The sequence below is a fragment of the Meles meles genome, chromosome X, assembly GCF_922984935.1.
Source record: "Meles meles chromosome X, mMelMel3.1 paternal haplotype, whole genome shotgun sequence".
Lineage (NCBI taxonomy): Eukaryota > Metazoa > Chordata > Mammalia > Carnivora > Mustelidae > Meles > Meles meles.
In genome coordinates, this window is record NC_060087.1 from 66,979,324 (window position 1) to 67,005,786 (window position 26,463).

General features: G+C 37.5%; 1 pseudogene; it reads left to right on the forward strand.

The window, feature by feature from the left end:
• Positions 1-1,062: 1,062 nt before the first annotated feature.
• The window catches only part of LOC123934676, a 52,270-nt pseudogene continuing 26,869 nt past the window's right edge, over positions 1,063-26,463 (forward strand).

Below are 26,463 nucleotides of genomic sequence, written 5' to 3' on the forward strand. Positions count from 1 at the left end.
CCTCTTTTCACATTACTGTATAAATTTGTACAAAACATTGTCCATATTTTGCAGTCACTTTCATGCAACTTTATATGTGTGTAAATCTATTAATACTTACTTAAATTTCTATCTCCCATACTGGTAAAGTGTCATTTTTTTTTTTTTGGTCAGAATTGTTTAGTCTCCTTCCAACATTACTTTCTTGATGGGACTCTTGTCTTTAGTTGGGGACATTCAACAACATGTATAGTCTTATGGGCTGCCTGAAACTGCAGTATTTCTTATTAAAACTATAGAAGCTGGGGTGCCTGGGTGGCTCAGAGGGTTAGGCCTCTGCCTCCAGCTCAGGTCATGATTTCAGGGTTCTGGGATGAGCCCTGCATTGGGGTCTCTGCTCCATGGGGAGTCTGTGTCCCCCACCTCCCACCTGCCTCTCTGTCTACTTGTGATCTCTGTCTGCCAAATAAATAAATACTTTAAAAAAACAAAAACAAAACCAAAAACAAACAAACAAAAAACCTATAGTGTTAGGGTCCATGATCAAAGGAACGAGACTGACACAAAGCGAAAATCAAACAAAGCTTTATTTCGTGCCATGTATCAGAAACCAAACTGACCGGTAGGTGCCCGAGCCCCATGCATTAGAAACCAAACTGACCGGTAGGTGCCCGAGCCCCATGCATTAGAAACTAAACTGACCGGTAGGTGCCCGAGCCCCATGCATTAGAAACCAAAATGACTGATAGGTGTCCGAGCCCCATGCATTAGAAACCAAACTAACCGATAGGTGCCCAAGCCTTGCTGGGGGCCACTGCCTCCCTGGTCTGGGGTCCTTCCTGGAGGCTCCCTGCCCCACCCCCACTGTACCACAGGCTGCTCCCAGTGAGGCCGTTCCCTGGATGAGGCCACAGCCAACAAGGCTCCCAGCAATGCCAAGCATCGAAAATCAAATCAACCAGTCAGGGCCATCTCTTACAAAGAGGCGATGACGACCAGGACACCGACCCCAATTACTTCCCTTACCCAATGACTCTCGCTACCCCACGACTCCCACTACCCGATGACTCCTGCTTCCCGATGATGACACTCTGGCAGCGCTGCTCCCTGGCAAGACCGCTGCCTGGCAGCGCTGCTCCCAGTGAGGCCACTCCCGATGACCAGGTTGCACCGCCGGCTCCTGACAGGCTGGTCCCGGTGGTGGCACTGCTCGAGGTGGTGAGGCCGCTCACGGCGGCGCTGCTGCTCGGGTTGGCGCTGCTGCTGCTGCTGCTGCTGCTGCTGCTGCTGCTGCTGCTGCTGCTGCTGCTGCTGCTGGCGGTGGGGCTGCGGCTGCTGCTGCTGCTGCTGCGGCTGCTGCTGCTGCGGCTGCTGTGGCTGCGGCTGCTGCGGCTGCTGCGGCTGCTGCTGCTGCGGCTGCTGCGGCTGCGGCGGCTGCGGCTGCTGCTGCGGCTGCTGCTGCGGCTGCTGCTGCTGCGGCGGCTGCTGCTGCTGCTGCGGCTGCTGCTGCTGCTGCTGCTGCTGCTGCTGCTGCTGGTGGGGCTGCTGCTGCTGCTGCTGCTGCTGCGGCGCTGCTGCTGCTGCTGCTGCTGCTGCTGCTGCTGGCGGTGGGGCTGCTGCTGGCGGTGGGGCTGCTCGCGGTGGCGCTGCTGCTGCTGCTGCTGCTGCTGCTGCTGCTGCTGCTGGCGGTGGGGCTGCTCGCGGTGGCGCTGCTGCTGCGGCGCTGCTGCTGCTGCTGGTGCTGCTGCTGCTGCTGCTGGTGCTGCTGCTGCTGCTGCTGCTGCTGCTGCTGCTGCTGCTGCTGCTGCTGCTGCTGGCGGTGGGGCTGCTCGCGGTGGCGCTGCTGCTGCGGCGCTGCTGCTGCTGCTGCTGCTGGTGCTGCGTGGGGCTGCTCCCAATGGCTCCCCTACCAGCTAGTCTGACTCCTCCTGCTATCTATCTCTGCAGCCTCACAGACCAGCTTTTATAGAGGTGGTTGAGTCCCGCCCACACACAGGTGGCCAATGGGATTGCAATACACAGAGAAAACTGCACAGTCATGCTAGGTCTGCCACACACAGAAAAAAACTGCTAGGTAACACAGAGGTGGCCAATTGAATTTCAATTTACCCTAGTAGATATATGTGCTCCCCACTGATTGGATGTCTTCACTTGGCCTGACCCGCCCTTGTATCTAGGCTTTGCAAGTAAGTTCCTCTAGGAGGGGTGGGGTCAATCTAAGTTCACTACATAAACAGAATGACTCCCTCTGGCCAACCAGGCCCTTACAATAGAAGCTGAAATTCAAGATCCTCCACCTTCATGGCCTAGCACAGCCAGAGGGTGGGCATGTAACTTTTGTGTAACCATTTTTATGTGCTTTTTAAGGAATTTTAATCTGTTGTGAATGATGAAAGGATATGGATATAATTGGAGTTTATAATTATTATTTTTTTAAGATTTTATTTATTTATTTGAAAGAGATCACAAGCAGGCAGAGAGGCAGGCGGAGAGAGAGGGGGAAGCAGGCTCCCCGCAGAGCAGAAAGCCTGACATGGGGCTTGATCCCAGGACCCTGGGATCATGACCTGAGCCGAAGGCAGAGGCTTTAACCCACTGAGCCACCCAGGCACCCCTATAATTATTTTAAGTACAACAGTAGAAGCAAAGATCAGTCTGTGCTTCTGCTTGATCTTTGTTTTGATTACTGTTGATAGGTCCTCCAGTGTTCCTTTGGTTTTAGCCTAATTTCAATCTTGTCTTCCAGTAGATAGTTGTCCCTCATACCCTTCCAGTAAATTACAATTTTAAGTATATCAGAATTGGGTTATTATGTTTGGTAAGAAAAACACAGAGTGATACATATTCTTGTCCAGAATATGCAAAAATATCCACAGAACAGTAAAAAACTAAGAAACAAAAAAAACTCCCTCTGCTAAATTAACAAGGGTAATAAAAATGTCTTTCAAAGAATAAGAAGTATGAATAGTATTAGATAAACAGAAAAACATGTTCAAACTCACTAGTTATTAGGAAAATGTTTACTTAAATTATGTAATTTCTACCCATCTGATTGGTAATAATTGACACATTAATATCAGGCATTGGTCATGGTGCAGGTCTGTAAGTAATCTCATGCACTTCTTAGTGATAGTGAAAAAATTTGGTAAAAATCACTTGAAAGGGCAATTAGGCATTATTTATTAAAAATAAAAATTACAGATGCTAACAACATTCTAATTCTGGTTTTCAATATCTCCTCCAGGCAATATCTTCTCCAGGCAGAAACTCATAGTACAAGGGGGATTATGTGCTGTTATATTTGTAATGATGAAAATCTGGGAACAATTTAAATGCCCATGAGTGGAGGATGGCTAACCTATAGTAAACATACAATATGGAATCCCTGAATCAATTAAATCAATTAAATTGATTAAATAAATTAAATCAATTAAAAATAAATGAAAGGGATCTATACTTCACGTATGGATATATCTTCATGTAATATTGTTAAATGACAAAAGCAAGTTCCAGAATGATACATATGATAATATACCATTTATGTATATACAATATATATAAAGTACTTGTCTTAAAATTATTATTATATCTATCATTTATATTTACAGCTTTTACTTCTCTTTTTAAGAATGTGTGTGTGTATGAGTATGTGTGTATTTTGAAATAGATAAAAATTGTTTGTAAGATGTATCAGTCAGAGTTCTCCAAAGGAACAGAACCAGTGTGGATAGATGATAGATAGGTAGATGATAGACAGATAGATTAGATGATAGATAGATGATAGATAGATAGATAGATGATAGATATGGAAAGATAGAGAAAGAAGGAGAAAGGGAAAAGGAGATTGGTTTTTAGGAATCTGCTCACAAAATTACAGATGAAGGTGGCAAGCCCAAAATTCATAGGGCAAGATGACAGCCTGGAAACCCAAGTAAGATTTCTGTGTTACAGTCTTGAGGGAGAAGCTTCTCCAGGAAGCTTTAATTTTTGCCTATAAGGCTTTCAGGTGATCAGATGAGTCTCACCACATCATTGAGGGTAATCTCCTTTACCTAAAGCCAACTGATTGTAAATGTTAATCAGGCAAACAAAATACCTTCACAAAAATATCTAGACTGATATTTGAACAAACCCCTGACAGAATAGTCTAGCCTTGTTGATACATAAAGTTGACTATCACAGAAAGCCTTGCATCAGGCTGATTACTGTGGTTACCTCTTAGAAAAATAACCATATGTGGTTGATCAAAGGGATTTTTTTCCCAAGAAGGGTGTGTTTCTTATTATATGTTTAACAAAAATTCTACAAATAAAAAAAATCAAATATTTAAAAATAACAAGGGTAGCAGTGGAATTAGAACAAAAATTACTCAAATGTTTATGTAGGGGACTCAGCCCAGAAGTGCCCAATGTTCCATGAATAGATTGTGGACAGGACAGGTTGCAAGTACTACTACTGTTATAGTTTACAGTTACTTTTACAGTTTGGAGATTGTTCCATTGACAAGTGGTGTCAGTCACTTGTCATCATTAAGTAAAAAGGTATTTAATGAGGTAAGTGATTTATTTCATAATTTTTAAAATACTATTTTATTTTTCAGTGTTCCAAGATTCATTGTTTATGCACCACACCCAGTGCTCCATGCACTATAATACAATATGGCTCTCCTCATTGCATTACTACATGATCCCTCACTCTGAGACTCTGGTTAACTTCCAAATATTTATCCACTTATAAATCTTGAGAAGGTTTCAATGTATAAAAAGTTTACCATGCTGAATGAGTTAATTCCTTATGGTTTTATTTGATTTTTTTCTGTCCAACTATATCAGTATTTCATAGACATATAAGACCAGGTGCAATATTGAAGGTCATTTACTCTCTTATTTCTAAATTTAAGACACAGTTTGGGTCAACATTTCCTCATCAAACAATACTGTCCTTACTTAGCATACTTCCAGAGTTCAGTCAAACTAATATAGAATCAAAAGTCTAAAGCAATATTTTTCTTTAAACAATCCCCAGTGATCTCTTCAAAGTTTTAAATGACCTAAGATTTTGATATCTCCATCTATGTTTTCCAGTGCCTTTTAATCATCAATGAACACTATCTGTTCTTAGTTTAAATATAAGCATTCAGAAGCTTAAACTTTGCTAACCTACAAAAATACTTACTTTTAAAAATCACAATATGTTATAGAACTGCAAACAAAAACATGTTCTTCTGAGATAATATTACAGATCCCTCAGACCTTAGGTATGCTTAAGCATTGAAAAAAGTGTCAATAATCAGTTTGTGACTCTTCAGAGTCCAATACTTAGTCTGAGTCTATACAAGTAAATTATTCTGAGATTAAAAACAATCACCTTGCTTTCATTACACAGTTATTGTGTTAAGTGAATGTAAGAACAACAGCAACAACAACAACAACAAACTCCTAAAATTCCTAGAAGAAAACGAAAAAAAGCTCCTTGATGTTGATCTTGGTAAGAATTTGTTTTGGATACATCAAAAGCAGAAACAATGAAAGCAAAAAACTAAGTGGCACTACATCAATTGAAAAAGCTTTTCACAGCCACAAACAGCCAAATTAAACAGCAACCTACAAAATGGGTGAAAATATTTGCAAAACATATATCTGCTAAGGGGTTAATATACAAAATATATAAGGAAATCATACAACCAAACAGCAAAAGTGCAATTAAAAAATGAATCCAAGACATACAAATGGCCAACAGGTAAATGACAAGATGCCCAACATCATTAACCATCTAGGAAATGCAAATCAAACCACAATGAGATACCACCTCACACCTATTAGAATAGCTATTATAAACATATGATCCTCTCAATTGATACAAAGAAAGCATTTGGCAAAATACAGCATCCTTTCCTGATTAAAACTCTTCAAAGTACAGGGATAGAAGGAATATTCTTCAGTATCATAAAATCCACCTACAAAAAGCTTACAGTAAATATCATTATCAATGGGGAGAAACTGAGAGCTTCTCCCTTAAGGTCAGAAACATGGCAAGGCTGCCTACTTTCACCATTATTGTTCAACATAGTGGTAGAAGTTATAGCCTCAGCAATCAGACAACAAAAATTTAAAAAAGGCATTCAAATTGGCAAAGAAAAAGTCAAACTCTCTTTCTTCACAGATGACATGATACTTTATGTGGAAAACACAAAAGACTCCACCCCAAGCTATTAGAACTCATACAGCAACTCAGTAATGAGGCAGGATACAAAATTAATGCACAGAAATCAGCTGCATTTCTATACACTAACAATGTAACTGAAGAAAGAGAAATTAAGGATCAATTCAATTTAAAACAGCTCCAAAAACTGTAAGATACCTAGGAATAAACCTAACCAAAGAGGTAAATGATCTACACTCCAGAAGCTACAGAACACTTATGAAAGACATGGACGAAGACACAAAGAGATGCTCATGCTCAAGACACAATCTATGCTCATGGTTTGGAAGAATAAATATCATTAAAATGTCTGTCTTGCCCAGAGCAATTTAAACATTCAATTAAAACTCTATCAAAATACCATTGACATTTTCCACAGAGCTTGAACATACAATCCTAAAATTTTTATTGAACCAGAAAGGACCCCAAATTGCAAGGGGAATGCTGAAAAAGAAAACCAAAGCTGGGGACATCAGAATGCCTTATTTCAAGCTATATTACAAAGCCATAGTCATCAAGACAGTATTGTACAAAAACAAACACATAGACCAGTAGAGAATAGAGACCCCAGAAATCAACCCTCAACTCTATGATCAACTAGTCTTTGACAAAGCAGGAAATAACATCTAATGGAAAAAAGACAGTTTCTTCAATAAATGGAGCTGGGAAAACTGGACAGCCACAACCAAAATAATGAAGCTGGGCCATTCTCTTATACCATACACAAAGATAAGCTGATTGTATTTTATGGTGACTAAAATAAGACAATAAAAAAAAAAGATAAACTCAAAATGGATGAAAGAACTTAATGTGGGACAGGAATCCACCAAAATCCTAGAGGAGAATATAGGCAGTGACCTCTTTGACACTGGCCACAGCAATTTCATTCAAGACACATCTGTAAAGGCAAGGGAAACAAAAGCAAAAATTAACATTTGGAACTTCATCAAGATAGACAACTGACAGAATGGGAGAAGATATTTGCAAACGACATATCAGATAAAGGGCTAGTATCCAAAATCTATAAGGAACTTAGCAAACTCAACACCCAAAGAACAAACAATCCAATCAAGAAATGGGCAGAGGACATGAACAGACATTTCTGCGAAGAAGACATCCAGATGGCCAACAGACACATGAAAAAGTGCTCCACATCACTCGGCATCAGGGAAATACAAATCAAAACCACAATGAGATATCACCTCACACCAGTCAGAATGGCTAAAATTAACAAGTCAGGAAATGACAGATGCTGGCGAGGATGCGGAGAAAGGGGAACCCTCCTACACTGTTGGTGGGAATGCAAGCTGGTGCAACCACTCTGGAAAACAACATGGATGTTCCTCAAAAAGTTGAAAATAGAACTACCCTATGACGCAGTAATTGCACTACTGGGTATTTACCCTAAAGATACAAGCGTAGTGATCCGAAGGGGCAAGTGCACCCGAATGTTTATAGCAGCAATGTCTACAATAGCTAAACTATGGAAAGAACCTAGATGTCCATCAACAGATGAATGGATAAAGAAGAAGTGGTATATATACACAATGGAATACTATGCAGCCATCAAAAGAAATGAAATCTTGCCATTTGCGAAGACGTGGATGGAACTAGAGGGTATCAATGCTTAGTGAAATAAGTCAATCAGAGAAAGACAACTATCATAAGATCTCCCTGATATGAGGACATGGAGATGCAACATGGGGGGTTAGGGGGATAGGAGAAGAATAAATGTTTATAGCAGCAATGTCTACAATAGCCAATCTATGGAAAGCACCTAGATGTCCATCAACAGATGAATGGATAAAGAAGAAGTGGTATATATACACAATGGAATACTATGCAGCCATCAGAAGAAATGAAATCTTGCCATTTGCGACGATGTGGATGGAACTAGAGGGTATCATGCTTAGTGAAATAAGTCAATCGGAGAAAGACAACTATCATATGATCTCCCTGATATGAGGACATGGAGAATCAACATGGGGGGTTAGGGGGATAGGAGAAGAATAAATGAAACAAGATGGGATTGGGAGGGAGACAAACCATAAGTGACTCTTAATCTCACAAAAAAAACTGGGGGATGCTGGGGGGAGGTGGGGTTGGGAGAGGGGGAGGGAGGTTATGGACATTGGGGAGGGTATGTTGAGTGCTGTGAAGTGTGTAAACCTGGTGATTCACAGACCAGTACCCCTGGGGATAAAAATACATTATATGTTTATAGAAAAAATAAGAAATAAATAAAAAAATTAAATGGAACTTCATCAAGATAATAATCTTCTGCACAGCAAAGGAAACAGTCAACAAACCTAAGAGACAAACCACGGATGGGAGAAGATATTTGTAAATGACATTTCTGCTAAAGGGCTTATAGAAGATGTATAAAGAACTTATCAAACTCAACACCACTCCCTCCCCACACACACACACACAAAAAAAAAATCCAGTCAAGAACTGGGCAGAAGACATAAATAGACACTTCTCCAAAGAAGACAAAGAAATGGATAACAGATGTATGAAAAAATGTTCTGCATCACTAGCCATCAGCAAAATACAAATCCAAACCACAATGAAATACCACCCTACACCAGCTAGAATGGCCGAAATTAAGAAGGCTATAAACAACAAGTGTTGGTTAGGGTGTGGAGAAGGAAGAACTCTCTTGTACTGTTAGTGAGAATGCAAGCTGATATAGCCACTCTGGAAAACATTATGGAGGTTCCTCAAAAAGTTAAAATTAGAGCTACCCTATGGCCTACTAGGTATTTACTACTAGGTATTTACTACTAGGTGTTACTACTAGGTATTTACCCTGAAGACACATATGTAGTAAAGAGAAGGAGAACTTGCACCCCAATTTTCATAGCAGCAATGTCCATAATAGCCAAACTGTGGAAGGAATCCATATGCCCTTCAAGAGATGAATGGATAAAGAAGATATTGGTACAGGGGTGCCTGGGTGGCTCAGTGGTTTAAGTCTCTGCCTTCGGCTCAGGTCATGATCTCAGGGTCCTGGGATTGAGCCCCGCATCGGGCTCTTTGCTCAGTGGGGAGCCTGTTTCTCCCTCTCTCTCTGCCTGCCTCTCTGCCTACTTGTGACCTCTCTCTCTGTCAAATACATAAATAAAATATTTTTTAAAAAGAAGATATTGCTGCTATAAACATTCGGGTACACGTGCCCCTTCGGATCACTATGTTTGTATCTTTAGGGTAAATACCCAGTAGCTACAATAGCCAGACTATGGAAAGAACCTAGATGTCCATCAACAGATGAATGGATCAAGAAGATGTGGTATATATACACAATGGAATACTATGCAGCCATCAAAAGAAATGAAATCTTGCCATTTGCGACGACGTGGATGGAACTAGAGCGTATCATGCTTAGTGAAATAAGTCAATCGGAGAAAGACAACTATCATATGATCTCCCTGATATGAGGACATGGAGAAGCAACATGGGGGGGGAGGGGGATAGGAGAAGAATAAATGAAACAAGATGGGATTGGGAGGGAGACAAACCATAAATGACTCTTAATCTCACAAAACAAACTGGGGGTTGCTGGGGGGAGGTGGGATTGGGAGAGGGGGAGCGGGCTATGGACATTGGGGAGGGGAGGCGAACCATAAGAGACTATGGACTCTGAAAAACAACCTGAGGGTTTTGAAGGGTCAGGGGTGGGAGGTTGGGGGAACAGGTGGTGGGTGATGGGGAGGGCACGTTTTGCATGGAGCACTGGGTGTTGTGCAAAAAGAATGAATACTGTTACGCTGAAAAAATTAATAAAAGGGGGAAAAAAAAAATAAAATAAAATCAGTTAGCCAAGAAAAAAAAAAAAAAAAAAAAAAAAAAAAAAAAAAAAAAAGAAGATATTGGTACATATATACAATATAGTATTACTCAGCCATTAGAAAGTATGAATACCCTCCATTTGCATGAACATGGATGGAACTGAAGAGGATTATGCTAAGTGAAATAAGCCAAGCAGAGAAAGACAATTACCATATGGTTCATTAATATGTGGAACATAAGGAATAGAGCAGAAGACCACAGGGGAAGGGAGGGAAAACTGAGTGGGAAGAAATCAGGGAGGCAAACAAACAATGAGAGACTCTGGACTCCAGGAAAAAAACAAAAACAAAAACAAAAACTGAGGGTCACAGAAAGAAGGGGAAGGTGTGATAGGGTGACCTGGTGATGGATATTAAGGAGAGCACATTTTGGGGTGTACACTTGGTGTTATATGCAACTAATGAATCATTGAACACTATAATAAAAACTTATGATATACTATATGTTGACTAATGGAACATAATGAAAAAAAAAGAATAGCTATTATTAAAAAGATAAAAAGAATAGGAGAGGATGTGGAGAAAAGGAAACTCTGCACTGTTGACAGGAATGTAATCTGGTGCAGCCACTACAGAAAACCGTATGGAGATTCCTCAAAAAAAAAAAAAAAAAATATATATATATATATATATACACATATATATATAAAGAACTACCATATAATACAGCAGTTCTTCTTCTGGGGGTATATTCAAGGGAAATAAAACCAGGATCTAGAAGAGTATCTACACACCCATGTTCATTGCAGCATTATTTACAATAGCCAAAATAAGGAAATAACCTAAGTGTACATCTATGGATAAATAGATGATGAATATATATTCATTGAAGAAGAGAAAGAAGAAATCCTGAATTTGTAAAAACATGAGTAGAGATGTTGGGGGAGTTGTGCTAAATAAAATACATCAGAAGGAGAAAGACAAATACTGTAAGATATCACTTATGTGTAAGTCTAAAAAAGCTGAACTCATAGATACAGACTGTAGCATGGTGGTTGCAAGGAGCTGAGCAATAGAGGAAATGGGCAGAGGTTGATCAAAGGGTACAAACTTCTAGTTATAAATTAATAAGTTCTGGAGACCTAATATAGACCACAGTGATTATGGTTAACAATACTGCATTGTATACCCTCATTTTATTTTTTGCACCATCTGCAACACCTTGTGTAGTTTTCTTGCTACTCTGTCCTCAAAACTTATAATTCCTACCTCCCACTTTCAGCTGAAAGTTCCATATTTCCTAAAATAATATGCTCAAAATTTTCTGCCTTTGGTGAACCTTCTGTGTATTCCCCACCAACTGAACTACTTCTCTCTTGAATTCTACCATTATTAAAGTCTTTTACGTTATTGGTTCATTTCTACTTTATATTATATTTCGTCCTTACATTTTCTGCATTTTCAGGGCAGTGTCTGTTTCTTATAAATCTCTATGTTTTACCTTTGCAGGATTTATGCAATATTTAATAACAGAACAAATGATACAAGACAACATATGACTAAGTACCAAAGCAAGTATGAACAGAAATCAATCCTGTAGTAGTTAAGAGGACTAAAAGACTACTGGAGAAAAATAGTTCACATAGATATTACTTGGACTGGATTTCCATAGGGAAGGTAGATGAGAGATGAAAAAATAGAGTTCACATAGTTAAAACAAGTTTCTTAATTATGAGCCACTCTTTAAATAGACTTACCAATTTAGGGACAGGTATTATTCACAAAACACAGACATTTCCTGTGGGAGCAGTCTTTTAAAACCTAGGGCATGGAGTTGCAGAGCAGAAAACATATTTTCTGCCAACAGGTCAACTCCTTTATTTCTTTTCTTTATTAGTAAGGTAGAATTTAGTGATTCATCAATAGCATATAACACACTGTGCCCATTACATCAAGTGCCCCCTTATCGTCCTTCACCCAATTATCCCTTCCTTCCACTCATCTCTCCTCCAGCAACCCCCAGTTTATTTTCTAGAGTTCAGAGTCTCTTATGGTTTGCCTCCCTCTCAATTTTCTTCTTATTTTTTTCCTTTTCCCCCCCTATGTTCATGTTTTGTTTCTTAAACTCCACAAAGGAGTGAAATCATATGGTATTTGTCCTCTGACTGACTCATTCACTTTGCATAATACGCTCCACCTCCTCCATCCACATTGAGACAAATGGCAAGATTTCATTCTTTTTTTATGTCTGAGTCATATTCCATTGTGTATATATGCCACATATTCTCTATCCATTTATTCATTGATGAACACTTGGGTAGTTTCTATAATTTGGCTATAGTACATAATGCTACTAGAACATCCAGATGCATGTATCCCTACCCCTCTGAATTAGTAGTTTTGTATGCTTTGGGTAAATATGTAGTAGGGTGATTACTAGACTCTAGGGCACTTCCATTTTTAACTTTTTGAGGAACATCCATACTGTTTTCCAATTTCCATTCCCACCAACAGTTCAGGACACTCCCCCCTTTTTTCTACATCCTTGCCAACACTTGTTTCTTGTGTTGTTGATTTTAGCCATTCTGGGGTGAGGTGTGAAGTGATATCTCATTGTATTTTTGACTTGTATTTCCCTGATGATGAGCGATGTAAGCATCTGTTCATGTGTCTGTTGGCCATCTGTGTGTCTTCCTTGGAAAATATATCTATTCATATTTTCTGCCCACTTTTCAACTGGATTATTTGATTTTTGGTTATTGAGTTTTATAAGTTCCTTTTATATTTTGGATATTAACCCTTTGTTAGATATGTTATTTGCAAATATATTCTCCAGTTCCTTAGGCTGACTTTTCATTTTGTTAATTGCTTCCTTAACTGTTCAGAAGCTTTTTATTTTGAAGAAGTCCCAGTCATTCCTTTTTGCTTTTCTTTCCCTCACCTCAGGAGACATATCTAGAAAGAAGTTTCTGTGACTAATTCAAAGAAGCTTCTGTCCAGTTTTCCCAACACCATATGTGGAAGAGTCTGGCTGTTCTTTTCTGCATTGTGGAAGGTTAACTAAACATGTAACTGTGGGTTAATTTCTGGGTTTTCTATTCTATTCCATTGATCCATGTTTCTATTTTGGGGCCAATACTGTACTATCTTGATCACTCCAGCTTTGCAATATAATCTAAAGTCCGGAATTGTGATACCTCCAGCTTTGCTTTTCATTTTCAAGATAACTTTGGCTATTAGGGGTCTTTTGTGATTGTATACAAACTATAGGATTGTTTGTTCTAGCTCTGTGAAAAAAATGCTATTGGTATTTTAATAGGGGTTACATTATATGTATGGGTTATTTAGGTTATGTAGGTATTTTAACAATATTTGTTCTTCCAATCCATGAGCATGGATTGTCTTTCTGTTTCCTGTTTTTTTCATCTTGAAAATTTTATTAGTTACTTTATTGTTTTCAGAGTACAGAACGTTCACCTCTTTGGCTAGGTTTATTCCTATGTATCTTATTGTTTTGGGTGCGGTTATAAATGGAGTTGATTCCTTAATTTCTCTTTCTGCTGCTTTGTTATTAGTGTATAGAAATGGAATATATTTCTGTAATTGATTTTGTTTCCTGTGCCATAAAGGGATTATTGTATCAGTTCTAGAATTTTTGTGTGAAATCTTTCAGGTTTCCTTTTAATTAATTAATTAATCTGTTTAGTTACTTTAAATATTTTATTTATATATTTGAAAGAGGGAGAGAGATCATGAATGGGGGGGGGGCGGCAGAGAGAGAGAGAGAGAGAGGCAGAAGCAAGACCCCTTGATGAGCACAGAGCCAAATATGGGGCTTGATTGCAGGATCCTGAGATCAGGACCTGAGCCAAAATCAGATGCTTAACTGTCTGAGCCACCAAGGCTCCCTCTTTTAGGTTTTCCATGTAGAGTATCATATCATCTGTAAATAATGAAAGTTTTAATTCTTCCTTTATGATTTGGGTGCCTTTAATTTATTTTTCTTGTCTGATTGCTGAGACTAGGATATCCAGTACTATGTTAAATAATAGTAGATAAAGTGGACTTTCTTCTCTTGTTTCTGATGACAGAGGAAAAGTTTGCATTTTTTTCCCCATTGAGGATGACATAAGGTGCAAATTTTTCATATATGTTCTTTAAGATGTTGAGGTATGTTCCCTCTATTGCGACTTTATTGAAGGTACTTTGTCAATTTTTTTTTTGCATCTATTCAGAGGATTATGTGGTTCTTATCCTTTCCCTTGTTAATGTGGTGTAGCACGTTGATTGATTTGCATATATTGCAATACTCTTTCAATTTAGGAATAAATGTCCCTTGACTGTGGTTGTTCTAGATTTTTATTTGAAAGTGTGTTTCATTTATTTTCAATTAAATATGTATCCAAATGAATTTGATTTTAGTTGATTGTTCATCTTCATATCCCTTTGGCTTTTCCTACAAGATTTTTCATTTAGTGCTTTTATTTGGGTACTTTTATATGTTTAATGATGTCCACATTAACTTACAGTTTTTTTTTTAAATATGAGCATGTGTTTTTAATTTCTAGATGAATTTATTTTAGGAGATTTTTTTTATTATTTTATTACATTGAAGTTGGTGAATATATTCTGTTTGTTTTAGTTATTTTGATTTCATTACATTTCTATTATGGCTTAGTAAATAATCATATTTTTAAAATCACACAATATTGAATAAAATATGTATCCTCTATTGGGTTCAAACACTTCTGGGTTGATCAAAATTTTCTTAAACTCCGTATTTCAAAAATCTATTTAAAACTTTTGTTTTTGAGGGACACTGGGTGGCTCAGTGGGTTAAGCTTCTGCCTTCAGCTCAGGTCATGATCTCAGGGTCCTGGGATTGAGCCCCACATCTGGCTCTCTGCTCAGTGGGGAGCTTGCTTCTCCCAATCTCTCTGCCTGCCTCTATGCCTACTTGTGATCTGTCTCTCTTTGTTTCAAATAAATAAAATCTTAAAAAAGAAAAACTTTTGTTTTTGAAAATGTGTTAAACTTTCTATGATAATTGTAGATTTTTCAATTTCTTCTAATTATAATTATTCTTCTAAATATTTATAACTTATTTTATATCCCTTTGTATATTTATCCTTTTGAATTTTTAAGTTATATTATTGGGTGCATAAAATTCACATATATTATGTTTTTGTAATGATTTGTTTTTCTCTTCATCAAAATAAAGAAATTACTTTTTCTTCTTTGTAATTTTCATTCTAAATTTTACATAGTTATACCTTTACTTTGTAACTTCTCTCTCTTTTTAAGACTTTTCCAGGTATAATTTTCTTATTCATTCATTTATTAGATTTCTGGATCATTCTTTTAAAGTTTTTATTTAAATTTCAGTTAGGTAACATAGTGTAGTATTGATTTCAGGTGTACAGTATAGGCATTTAACACTTCCATACAACATGCAGTGCTCATCACAAGAGCACTTTTCTTTAAAGCTTTTATTTAAATTCCAGTTAGTTTGGTTACAGTGTAATATTAGTTTCAGGTGTATAATTTATTGATTCCACGTTCCATACAAAACCCTGCACTCATCACAATTTCACTCCTTAATCTTTATCATCTATTTTTTAAAATTTCTTTTCAGCATAACAGTATTCATTGTTTTTGTACCACACCCAGTGCTCCATGCAATACGTGTCCTCCCTAATACCCACCACCTGGTTCCCCCAACCTCCCACCCCCGCCCCTTCAAGACCCTCAGGTTGTTTTTCAGAGTCCATAGTTTCTCATGGTTCACCTCCCTTTCCAATTTCCCTCAACTCCCTACTCTTCTCCATCTCCCCATGTCCTCCATGTTATTTATTATGCTCCACAAATAAGTGAAACCATATGATAATTGACTCTCTCTGCTTGACTTATTTCACTCAGCATAATCTCTTCCAGTCCCGTCCATGTTGCTACAAAAGTTGGGTATTCATCCTTTCTGATGGAGGCATAATACTCCATTGTGTATATGTACCACATCTTCCTTATCCATTCATCCGTTGAAGGGCATCTTGGTTTGTTCCGCAGTTTGGCGACCGTGGCCATTGCTGCTATAAACATTGGGGTACAGATGGCTCTTCTTTTCACTACATCTGTATCTTTGGGGTAAATACCCAGTAGCGCAATTGCAGAGTCATAGGGAAACTCTACTTTTAACTTTTTGAGGAATGTCCACATTGTTTTCCAGAGCAGCTGCACCAGTTTTCATGTCCACCAACAGTACAGGAGGGTTCCCTTTTTTCCACATCCTTACCAACACCTGTTGTTTCCTGTGTTGTTCATTTTATCCATTCTGAAGTGAGGTATGAGGTACATCCAACTGTATTTTTCTGATGATGATTGCTGTTTAGTATCTTTCCATGTATTAGTTAACCATCTGTATCTCTTCTTTGGAACAATGTCTATTCATGTTTTCTTCCCACTTTTAACTGGATTATTCATTTTAAAAAAAAGTTAACATTGGTCTTGAATGAGAGTATCTGAGTGGTTCAGTCAGTTAGGCATCTGACACTTGATTTTGGCTCAGGTCACGATTTCAGGTTTGTGAGATTGAGCCCTGTGTCAGTCTTCATGCTCAGGAGGGAGTCTGCTTGAGATTCTCTGTCTCCCTCTTCCACTGCTCTTCCCTCTCTCTCTCTCTAAAATAAATAAATAAATTAAAAAAATGGTCTTGAACCCTAAGTTTCCTTCTTTAAAATCAACTTCTTACAAACCTGATTTTAAAAAGGAATAAATAACCAGAGGGTTTTGAAGGGGGGGGTGGGAGGTTGAGGAACCAGGTGGTGGGTAATAGGGAGGGCACGTACTGCATGGAGCACTGGGTGTGATGCCAAAACAATGAACACTGTTATGCTGTAAATAAACAAATTTAAAAAAGGAATAAACAAACAAGTTATTTATGGTATTAAAATTGTAAATAATTAACCTAAAAGGACGAACCTAAAGGTATCAGATTTTTAATAGAAACTTTCAAATTTAGAAGCCAATAGAGTGTCTCCTTAAAATTACTGAGGAAAGATTATTTCTAGAACTTGTATCACACCAAATTATAAAACTTCTTTAAAAGTATGTTGAGAGTTTTGTCTTCTATTTAATAATTTTAAAATAATTAAATTCTTAAAAATCCACTAGATAATATATTCAAGGAATATTGAAGGAACAAACCAAAACTCGGTGATACCCTATTTTGGTATGAATGACCACAATATCTGGAGATATTAGTAATTATTCTTATTGCCTGAGTGACCAAGGAAAATTAGTTCTCTGAATCTTTGATTCCTTAGTTGTAAATTGGGGATCATAACACATAGTTCACCTAATTTACAGGACTATAATGAGGATTAAATTAGGTCATACAGTAAGGTTCTTGCCTCTGATGCTGTATAGAATTTTTTTTCTTACCTCACTATTTTAGAATCCTTCAACATTAGTTTTAAGAGAATCTGACTTTCTATAAATACTGCAATGAAATATCCTCAGGAGATTATATCTATAGAGTAGATAGATAAATAGATGTAATCTGTATCTATATACCTATATCTATATATCTGTATCTATATAATTTATATCTATAATGCATACATATACACACAAATATAAATATATATTCAGATATAAATATATCCACATATCTATATCTAAAATATATCAGTATTTTTCTATAATTTGGCATATTATAATAGCACATAGTGCTTATAAACAAATATTCATTGCAGTTCCTGTCCTCAAAGACTTTACAATCTAGTTTAAGTATGAGATTAATGCATATACAAATAAAACCTTGAATATACTGTGAACTTCAGAACTAATAATCATAACTAAATAAAATTAACTAAACAGAGTAATCTCTAAGTAGAATACATGCATCGTTTGCCTTCTACCTGTAAAATCTTATTTAATATAAATACAATATAAAGATTTCTTAAACAGTTTAGGAATGTTTAGCACATATTATACCTCTCAACACATTTTGAGAACAAGAGTAAGGATATTATAGGTAATTTTATCAATCTCCATGTTTTCATTGGCAGTATTTTATAATAAGAATATTTTTTTATTTTATGTTACAGAATGATTCTATACCAAAGATATGTATGTCACACATTTTTTTCTCATTATTGTTAGTATTTTTCCTATAGTTGTAAAATGTCAAGCCTGTAATTACTTCAGAGACTGGATTTATTAACTCTTAAATTGTAGTAAGGAAATGGAAAATGAAGGGATGCCTAGGTGGCTCAGTCAATTAAACATCTACCTTTGGCTCAGGTTATGATCCCAGGTCCTGGGATAGAGTCCCACACTGGTGTCCTTGCTCAGCAGGGAACCTGCTTCTCCCTCTGCCTGCTGTTCTCTCTCTCTCTCACACACACACAAGCAAATAAATAAAACCTTTTACAAAAGAACTATTAAAAAAGGAAATGGAGAATAAAAGAAGATTATAAGCCCCTAGGAAGTGTTTTCAAATTGTACATGTTACCCACTGCAAAAGATGTGACACCACCCCTCTCCCCATCACACGCAAACATCCTGGTGTTAACAACTGGTAAAAGGTGTGTGTTGAAAGGGAAATGGTGGAGAAAGTATTAAAAATTACTCGTTTCCCATTACAAAGGGTCTGGTTGTATAATACCCAAGTTAATGGCTATTTCCCTAACCCACTGACCTGGTTATTAGCTCTAATATTTTATCTGCATTATAAACATACATATATGGAGACTTCTCTAGTTCCAAAGGCATATATGTGACCTCCTGAAATTCAAAACACTTTGATTTCTTTCTTTCTTATGGATTTATCATATTCTATATTTATTATAATTATTTGTAAATTTCATTGAGTCACCTATTGAGATATATTATAACTCAATCTCATTCTCCTAGCCTAGTATCATACACTGAACCTTGAAAAAAATCAGTAAATATGTAACTTAAGAGGAAGAACTAAGATGACCGATATGTAGGAGGACCCTAGGCTTGCCATGGAGGAGGACTTTAGAAGTCTCTGGCATGGTAAATGTGGAGCCCAGCAGGTGCTGCAGTGCACCTGTGGAGAAGGAGGGCAGATAGCCCATGGGGCAGACAGTGTAATCTAATCATCTCCTGTAATGCACTGGGAGACATGATTTCAAATCCTCAGAATTCATCTGAGAGAAGTCTCATTGTCTCTCTGGGGACAAACAAGCCAGTGGGCACCATTTATTGCTCCAACACTTTAGCATAAAGTAACTTCAGAAAGCAGCACAGCTCTCACAGTGGTGACTCAAAATAAGACCCACCCCCCTGTGCTCTGCAGGTGCTGCTTTTCTCAGGCAACTATGTCTGAAAATCAGCACAAAATCCCTTCCCCGGGATACCATCACAAATTCCCCAAATGCACCACATCTATGGACCATAGAGTTCTGCAAACCTTCAGCTCTAGTAGAAATAGGATCAGATCTCTTTTAACAAGCAGACCAGAATACACCTAGTTGAGACTTGCCACACTCTGGCCAAGGTCCAAACCCTCCCCACTGTAGGCAAGGAAAAACTGGGCAGAGGACTGACCTAAGGACAAGTGCAACCAAAACACAGTAGCAGAGTGTACACAGTACACACGAGAGACACTTCCTAAAGTGCCAGGCATTGGACAGTATATGCCCTCTTCTTTATAAAGCCAGAATTCTCAGAAGCAGGAAACATAATAGAATTTCCTAACACAAAGAAGGAGACAGAGACCTAGACAAAATGCCAAGACAGAGGAATTCATCCCCCCCAAAAGAAGAAAAGGTCAGAGCCAAGGATCTGATTAAAACAGATATAAGTAATATGCTTGATCCAAAATTTAAACAATAATAAGGATACTACCTGGGATTGAGAAAAATACTGAAGACACCAGGGAGTCCCTTACTACAGAGATAAAAGACATAAGACCTAGTCAGGTGGAAATAAAAAATGTTATAACTAAGATGTAAAACTGACTGGATGTAATGACCACAGGGATAGAAGAAGCAGAGGAGCAAATCAGTTACATAGAAGATAAAATTGTGGAGAAAAAAAAATGAAGCTGAAAAGAGAGGGAAAGGAGAATATTGGATCATGAACATGGCCTGAAGGAACTCAGTGATTCTATAAAGCATAATAAAATTTATATCATAGGAGTCCTAGAAGAAGAGAGGGGGAATAAATCCAGAAGGTTTATGTGACCAAATTATAGTTGAAAACTTCCCTAATCGGGGGAAGGAAATAGACACCAAATCCAGAAGGCAGAGAGAACTCCCATCAAAATCAATAAAATCAGGCCAGGACCAAGATGTATAATTAAATTTGGAAAATATAGACATAAGGGGAAAAAATCCTAAGAGCAAGAAGAAAAAAGAAATGCATAATTTACAAGGGAAGATAAATAAGATTAGCAGCTAATCTCTGTTCTGGCAGGTCAGAACAGAGTGTCATGATACATTCAACATGCTGAATGGGAAAAACACATAGCCAAAAATACTCTATCCAATAAAGTTGTCACACAGAATAAGGAAGAGATACAGAGTTTCCCAGACCAAAACAGCAACAAGTAAAGGAATTTGTGACCACTAAACCAGCCCTGCAAGAGAGAAATACCAAAAGTGACAAATGCTAGAAAGGAACAGAGAAAATCTCCAGAAACAATGACTTAACAGGTATTACAAAAGCACTAAATTCATAACTATCAATAATCACTCTGAATGTTAATTAAGTAAATGATCTAATCAAAAGATACAGGGCATCAAGATGGATAAAAAATTATATGTTGCCCATGAGACACTAATTTTAGACCTAAGGACACTAGCAGATTGAAAATGAGGGGATGGGAAACTATTTCTCATGCTAATGCTAATGGATGTCAACAGAAAGCTGTAACAGCCATACTTATATCAAACTAGATTTTAAACCAAAAACTGTAACACGAGATGAAGAAGGGCACTCTATCATAATGAGTTATCTATCAACAAGAAGATCTAACAATTCTAAATACTCATGCCTCTGATTTGGGAGTGCCCAAATATATAAAACAATTAATAACAAACATAAAGAAACTCATATAATGCAATAATAGTAGGGGCCATTAACACCCAGTTTAGTTTAGTTTTATGTAATAAGTTCAGTTTAGTTTAGTAGTATCATAAGGAAAATGAATACCTATGTTAATTTCCATTTCTATTCTCAGACTTTAATGTTCTGAGTATCACAAGAGTATGGAAGCCTGAAAACTTTTAAACATACACTTCCTCACAGCTGATTTCTAGTTAGTTTGCCAGTTGGCAGCATTGACAGGAATGGAAGGAGAGCTTCCAAACTCGTTCTATGAGGCCAGTGTTACCTTGATTCTAAAACCATAAAAAGGTCCTACTAAAAAAGAGAAGTACAGGCCAATAACTCTGATGAACATGGATGTAAAAATTCTCAACTAGATATTAGCATGATGAATCCAACAGCATATTTAAAGAATTGTCTACCATGGACAAGTGGGAATTATGCCTGTGCTGCAAGGTTGATTCAATATTTGCAAATCATTCAACATGATGCACCACATCAATAAAAGAAAGAATAAGAACCATGTGTTCCGATAGATGCAGAGAAAGCATATGACAAAGTATAGCATCCATTTTTTATAAAAACCTTCAATGACATAAGGATAGAATGATCATATCTCAACATCATAAAGATGATTTATGAAAGACCCATACCTAATATAATCCTTAATGGGAAAAAACTGAGTTTTTCCTCTATGGTCAGGAACAAGACAGGGATATCCTCTTTCACCATCATTATTTAACAAAGTATTGGAAGTCCTAGCTTCAGAAATGAAAAAACATAATGAAAAAAAATCCAAACTGACAAAGAAGAAGTCAAACTTTAACTATTTGCAGATGACACAATACTCTATGTAGAAAACCCAAGACTCCGCCAAAAAATTGTTAGAACTGATACACAAATTCAGTAAATTTGCAGGATACAAAATCAAGGTAAATAAATCTGTTGTATTTCTATACACTAGTAATGAAGTAGCAGAAAAAGAAATCAAGGAATGGATCTCAGTTACAATTACACCAAAATCCATAACCTAGGAGTAAACCTAACCAAAGAGGTAAAAGATCTGTGTTTTGAAAACTATAGAACACTTATAAATATATAATGTAAGCAAAATTGTATCTTTTTTTCTCATAAACATGTTTTTATTGTTACATATAGTGTATTAGCATTCAGTTAGCAAAACTAGATTATCCGCAATGGTCGTACATTTTCCTAAAAGCTTTTCAGAGAGAAACCTAATAGCTTCTACTGAAACAAATGAAGACCCACCTCTGAGCAGGGGGAACTAGAATAAATGGGCCTGTCTTCTTCCAGACACACAGTGTCTTCCCTGGCTTTCTGGTGTTGATTTTAAGGTGGAATCTTCAGAAACAGGCGGGACTCTTTGCAGCTCTTTGGGAAGGACAGAAATGACAGATGCTGGAGAGGATGTGGAGAAAGGGGAACCCTCCTCCATTGTTGGTGGGAATGCAAGCTGGTGCAACCACTCTGGAAAACAGCATGGAGGTTCCTCAAAATGTTGAAAATAGAACTACCCTATGACCCAGCAATTGCACTACTGGGTATTTACCCTAAAGATACAAACATAGTGATCCGAAGGGGCACGTGTACCCGAATGTTTATAGCAGCAATGTCTACAATAGCCAGACTATGGAAAGAACCTAGATGTCCATCAACAGATGAATGGATAAAGAAGAGGTGGTATATATACACAATGGAATACTATGCAGCCATCAAAAGAAATGAAATCTTGCCATTTGCGACGACATGGATGGAACTAGAGTGTATCATGCTTAGTGAAATAAGTCAATCGGAGAAAGACAACTATCATATGATCTCCCTGATATGAGGACATGGAGAAGCAACATGGGGGGTTAGGGGGATAGGAGAAGAATAAATGAAACAAGATGGGATTGGGAGGGAGACAAACCATAAATGACTCTTAATCTCACAAAACAAACTGGGGGTTGCTGGGGGGAGGTGGGATTGGGAGAGGGGGAGCGGGCTATGGACATTGGGGAGGGGAGGCGAACCATAAGAGACTATGGACTCTGAAAAACAACCTGAGGGTTTTGAAGGGTCAGGGGTGGGAGGTTGGGGCAACCTGAGGGTTTTAAAGGGTCAGGGGTGGGAGGTTGGGGGAACAGGTGGTGGGTAATGGGGAGGGCACGTTTTGCATGGAGCACTGGGTGTTGTGCAAAAAGAATGAATACTGTTACGCTGAAAAAATAAATAAAATGGAAAAAAAATAAAATAAAATCTTTAAAATAAAAAAAAAGAAGTGAGGAAAAAAAATGTGCTAGATATTTCAAATAGGGAGTACTTCTATGCAGGTAATTGATTACAAAATAATTTAAAAGTATAGATGAGCAAAATAAATGTGTTGGAGAAGTCAGAAACAGAAGATTATACCAAGAAATTAATAATCAATTACAATGCATCAGCTGAAACTCATGAGCCCAAACTTGCCATTGATGTATTAGAAGTACTCATGTGCCATTGCTTCTAATGGAATTGCACTGCTGATGAGATTGCACTGTGCAGGTGATGCTACTTCTAGAAACTACCATTGCTACTTCTAGAAGCTCAGTGACCTTATATAATTTTAAATTATGTAATTTCTAGGGCTCTTAGTCAATAACTTCTAATGCTGCCATTGCTGGAGGTACTACCAAAAGAAAGGAAAATATAAACTTTTGTTGTTGTTTCTTGCCTGAAACTTCCCTGTAAATGCTGCCAACTGGCAAACTAAATAGAAATCAGCTGTGAGGAAGTATATGTTTAAAAGTTTTCAGGTTTCCATACTCTTGTGATACTCAGAACATTAAAGTCTGAGAATAGAAATGGAAATTAACAGTTATTCATTTTCCTTATGATACTACTGTCACCTGGCAGCTTTGTCTTAATGTAAGCCAAGACATGTGAATATATAACTGAAGATAGCAACAAGTAGAAGGGTCTCTGGGAAACGAGTTAGATTTATATGGGCTACAGTTACTCACATAACTATGATTAAATCAATAGTTAACAAGAAGGTATTTACACAGTGCTATAAACATCTCCATTAATTGTCCTATGCAAGAGCTTATTAGATGTTCAAATCATGGTACATACTCAGAAAAGAAAGGAACAAACATTTGTTGTTTACTGTTATGCAAGGTGCTTTCCATGTGTTATCCCTCTTTATCCTTGGACAAACCTTGTGGAACCCTAATTTATGGAAAATTAAAAGATAAACAAGTTAAAGTATGCAAAGAACTATGAAAATGTCCATATATTTAGCCTAAAGAATCTCAGTCTTGGGAATTATCTTTGATATTTAACCAACGAAAAAAAATATTTTTCAATGTTACTTATAATTTAAAAATATGGATACTTGTAATAATTGTGAAACTTTGATAAGAACTGAGTGTTGTATATAAGTAATGAATCACTGAATTCCACACCTGAAACTAATATTACACTGAATGTTAACTAACTGGAATTTAAATGAAAGCTTAAGCAAGAAAAAAAAATTATAGACATTTAAAAAAACACTTGTCATAATAACTGAAAAGTTTACATACCATAGTGCATATAAATTACCCAAATTGATGAGACATACAAATGTTAGCCAAAAATAAAGTGTGATATGAGTTACAAAAATAAAAGAAAGAAAATTGTCCCCGTTTAGGCAGCTAGTAAAAAATAATACACCTGTTTCAAAACGAATATCAGTTCTGATTCCAAACTCCATGACATTTCCAGTAAGTTATTTTTTATTAAAATCCATGCTTTTTTCGTGTGTGGTGTAAGGAAGTGGTCCAATTTCATTTTTCTGCATGTGGCTGTCCAATTTTCCCAGCACCATTTATTGAAGAGGCTGTCTTTTTTCCATTGGACATTCTTTCCTGCTTTGTCAAAGATTAGTTGACCATAGAGTTGAGGGTCTATTTCTGGGCTCTCTATTCTGTTCCAATGATCTATGTGTCTGTTTTTGTGCCAGTACCATGCTGTCTTGATGATGACAGCTTTGGAATAGAGCTTGAAGTCCGGAATTGTGATGCCACCAACTTTGGCTTTGTTTTTCAATATTCCTTTGGCTATTCGAGGTCTTTTCTGGTTCCATAAAAATTTGAGGATTATTTGTTCCATGTCTTTGAAAAAAATGGATGGTATTTTGCTAGGGATTGCATTAAATGTGTAGATTGCTTTAGGTAGCATAGACATTTTCACAATATTTATTCTTCCAATCCAGGAGCATCGAACATTTTTCCATTTCTTTGTGTCTTCCTCAATTTCTTTCATGAGTACTTTATAGTTTTCTGCATATAGATTCTTAGCCTCTTTGGTTAGGTTTACTCCTAGGTATCTTATAGTCTTCGGTGCAATTGTAAATGGGGTTGACTCCTTAATTTCTCTTTCTTCTGTCTTGTTGTTGGTGTACAGAAATGCAACTGATTTCTGTGCATTGATTTTATATCCTGACACTTTACTGAATTCCTGTACAAGTTCTAGCAGTTTTGGAGTGGAGTCTTTTGGGTTTTCCACATATAGTATCATATCATCTGCGAAGAGTGATAGTTTGACTTTTTCTTTGCTGATTTGGATGCCTTTAATTTCTTTTTGTTGTCTGATTGCTGAGGCTAGGACTTCTAGTACTATGTTGAATAGCAGTGGTGATAATGGACATCCCTGCCGTGTTCCTGACCTTAGCGGAAAAGCTTTCAGTTTTTCTCCATTGAGAATGATATTTGCGGTGGGTTTTTCATAGATGGCTTTGATAATATTGAGGTATGTGCCCTCTATCCCTACACTTTGAAGAGTTTTGATCAGGAAGGGATGCTGTACTTTGTCAAATGCTTTTTCAGCATCTATTGAGAGTATCATATGGTTCTTGTTCTTGAAGGACCTCAATGTGAGAAAGGAATCCATCAAAATCCTTGAGGAGAACGCAGGCAGGAACCTCTTCGACCTCAGCTGCAGCAACATCTTCCTAGGAACATCGGCAAAGGCAAGGGAAGCAAGGGCAAAAATGAAGTATTGGGATTTCATCAAGATCAAAAGCTTTTGCACAGCAAAGGAAACAGTTAACAAAACCAAAAGACAACTGACAGAATGGGAGAAGATATTTGTAAATGACATATCAGATAAAGGGCTAGTATCCAAAATCTATAAGGAACTTAGCAAACTCAACACCCAAAGAACAAACAATCCAATCAAGAAATAGGCAGAGGACATGAACAGACATTTCTGCAAAGACATCTAGATGGCCAACAGACACATGAAAAAGTGCTCCACATCACTCGGCATCAGGGAAATACAAATCAAAACCACAATGAGATATCACCTCACACCAGTCAGAATGGCTAAAATTAACAAGTCAGGAAATGACAGATGCTGGCGAGGATGCAGAGAAAGGGGAACCCTCCTA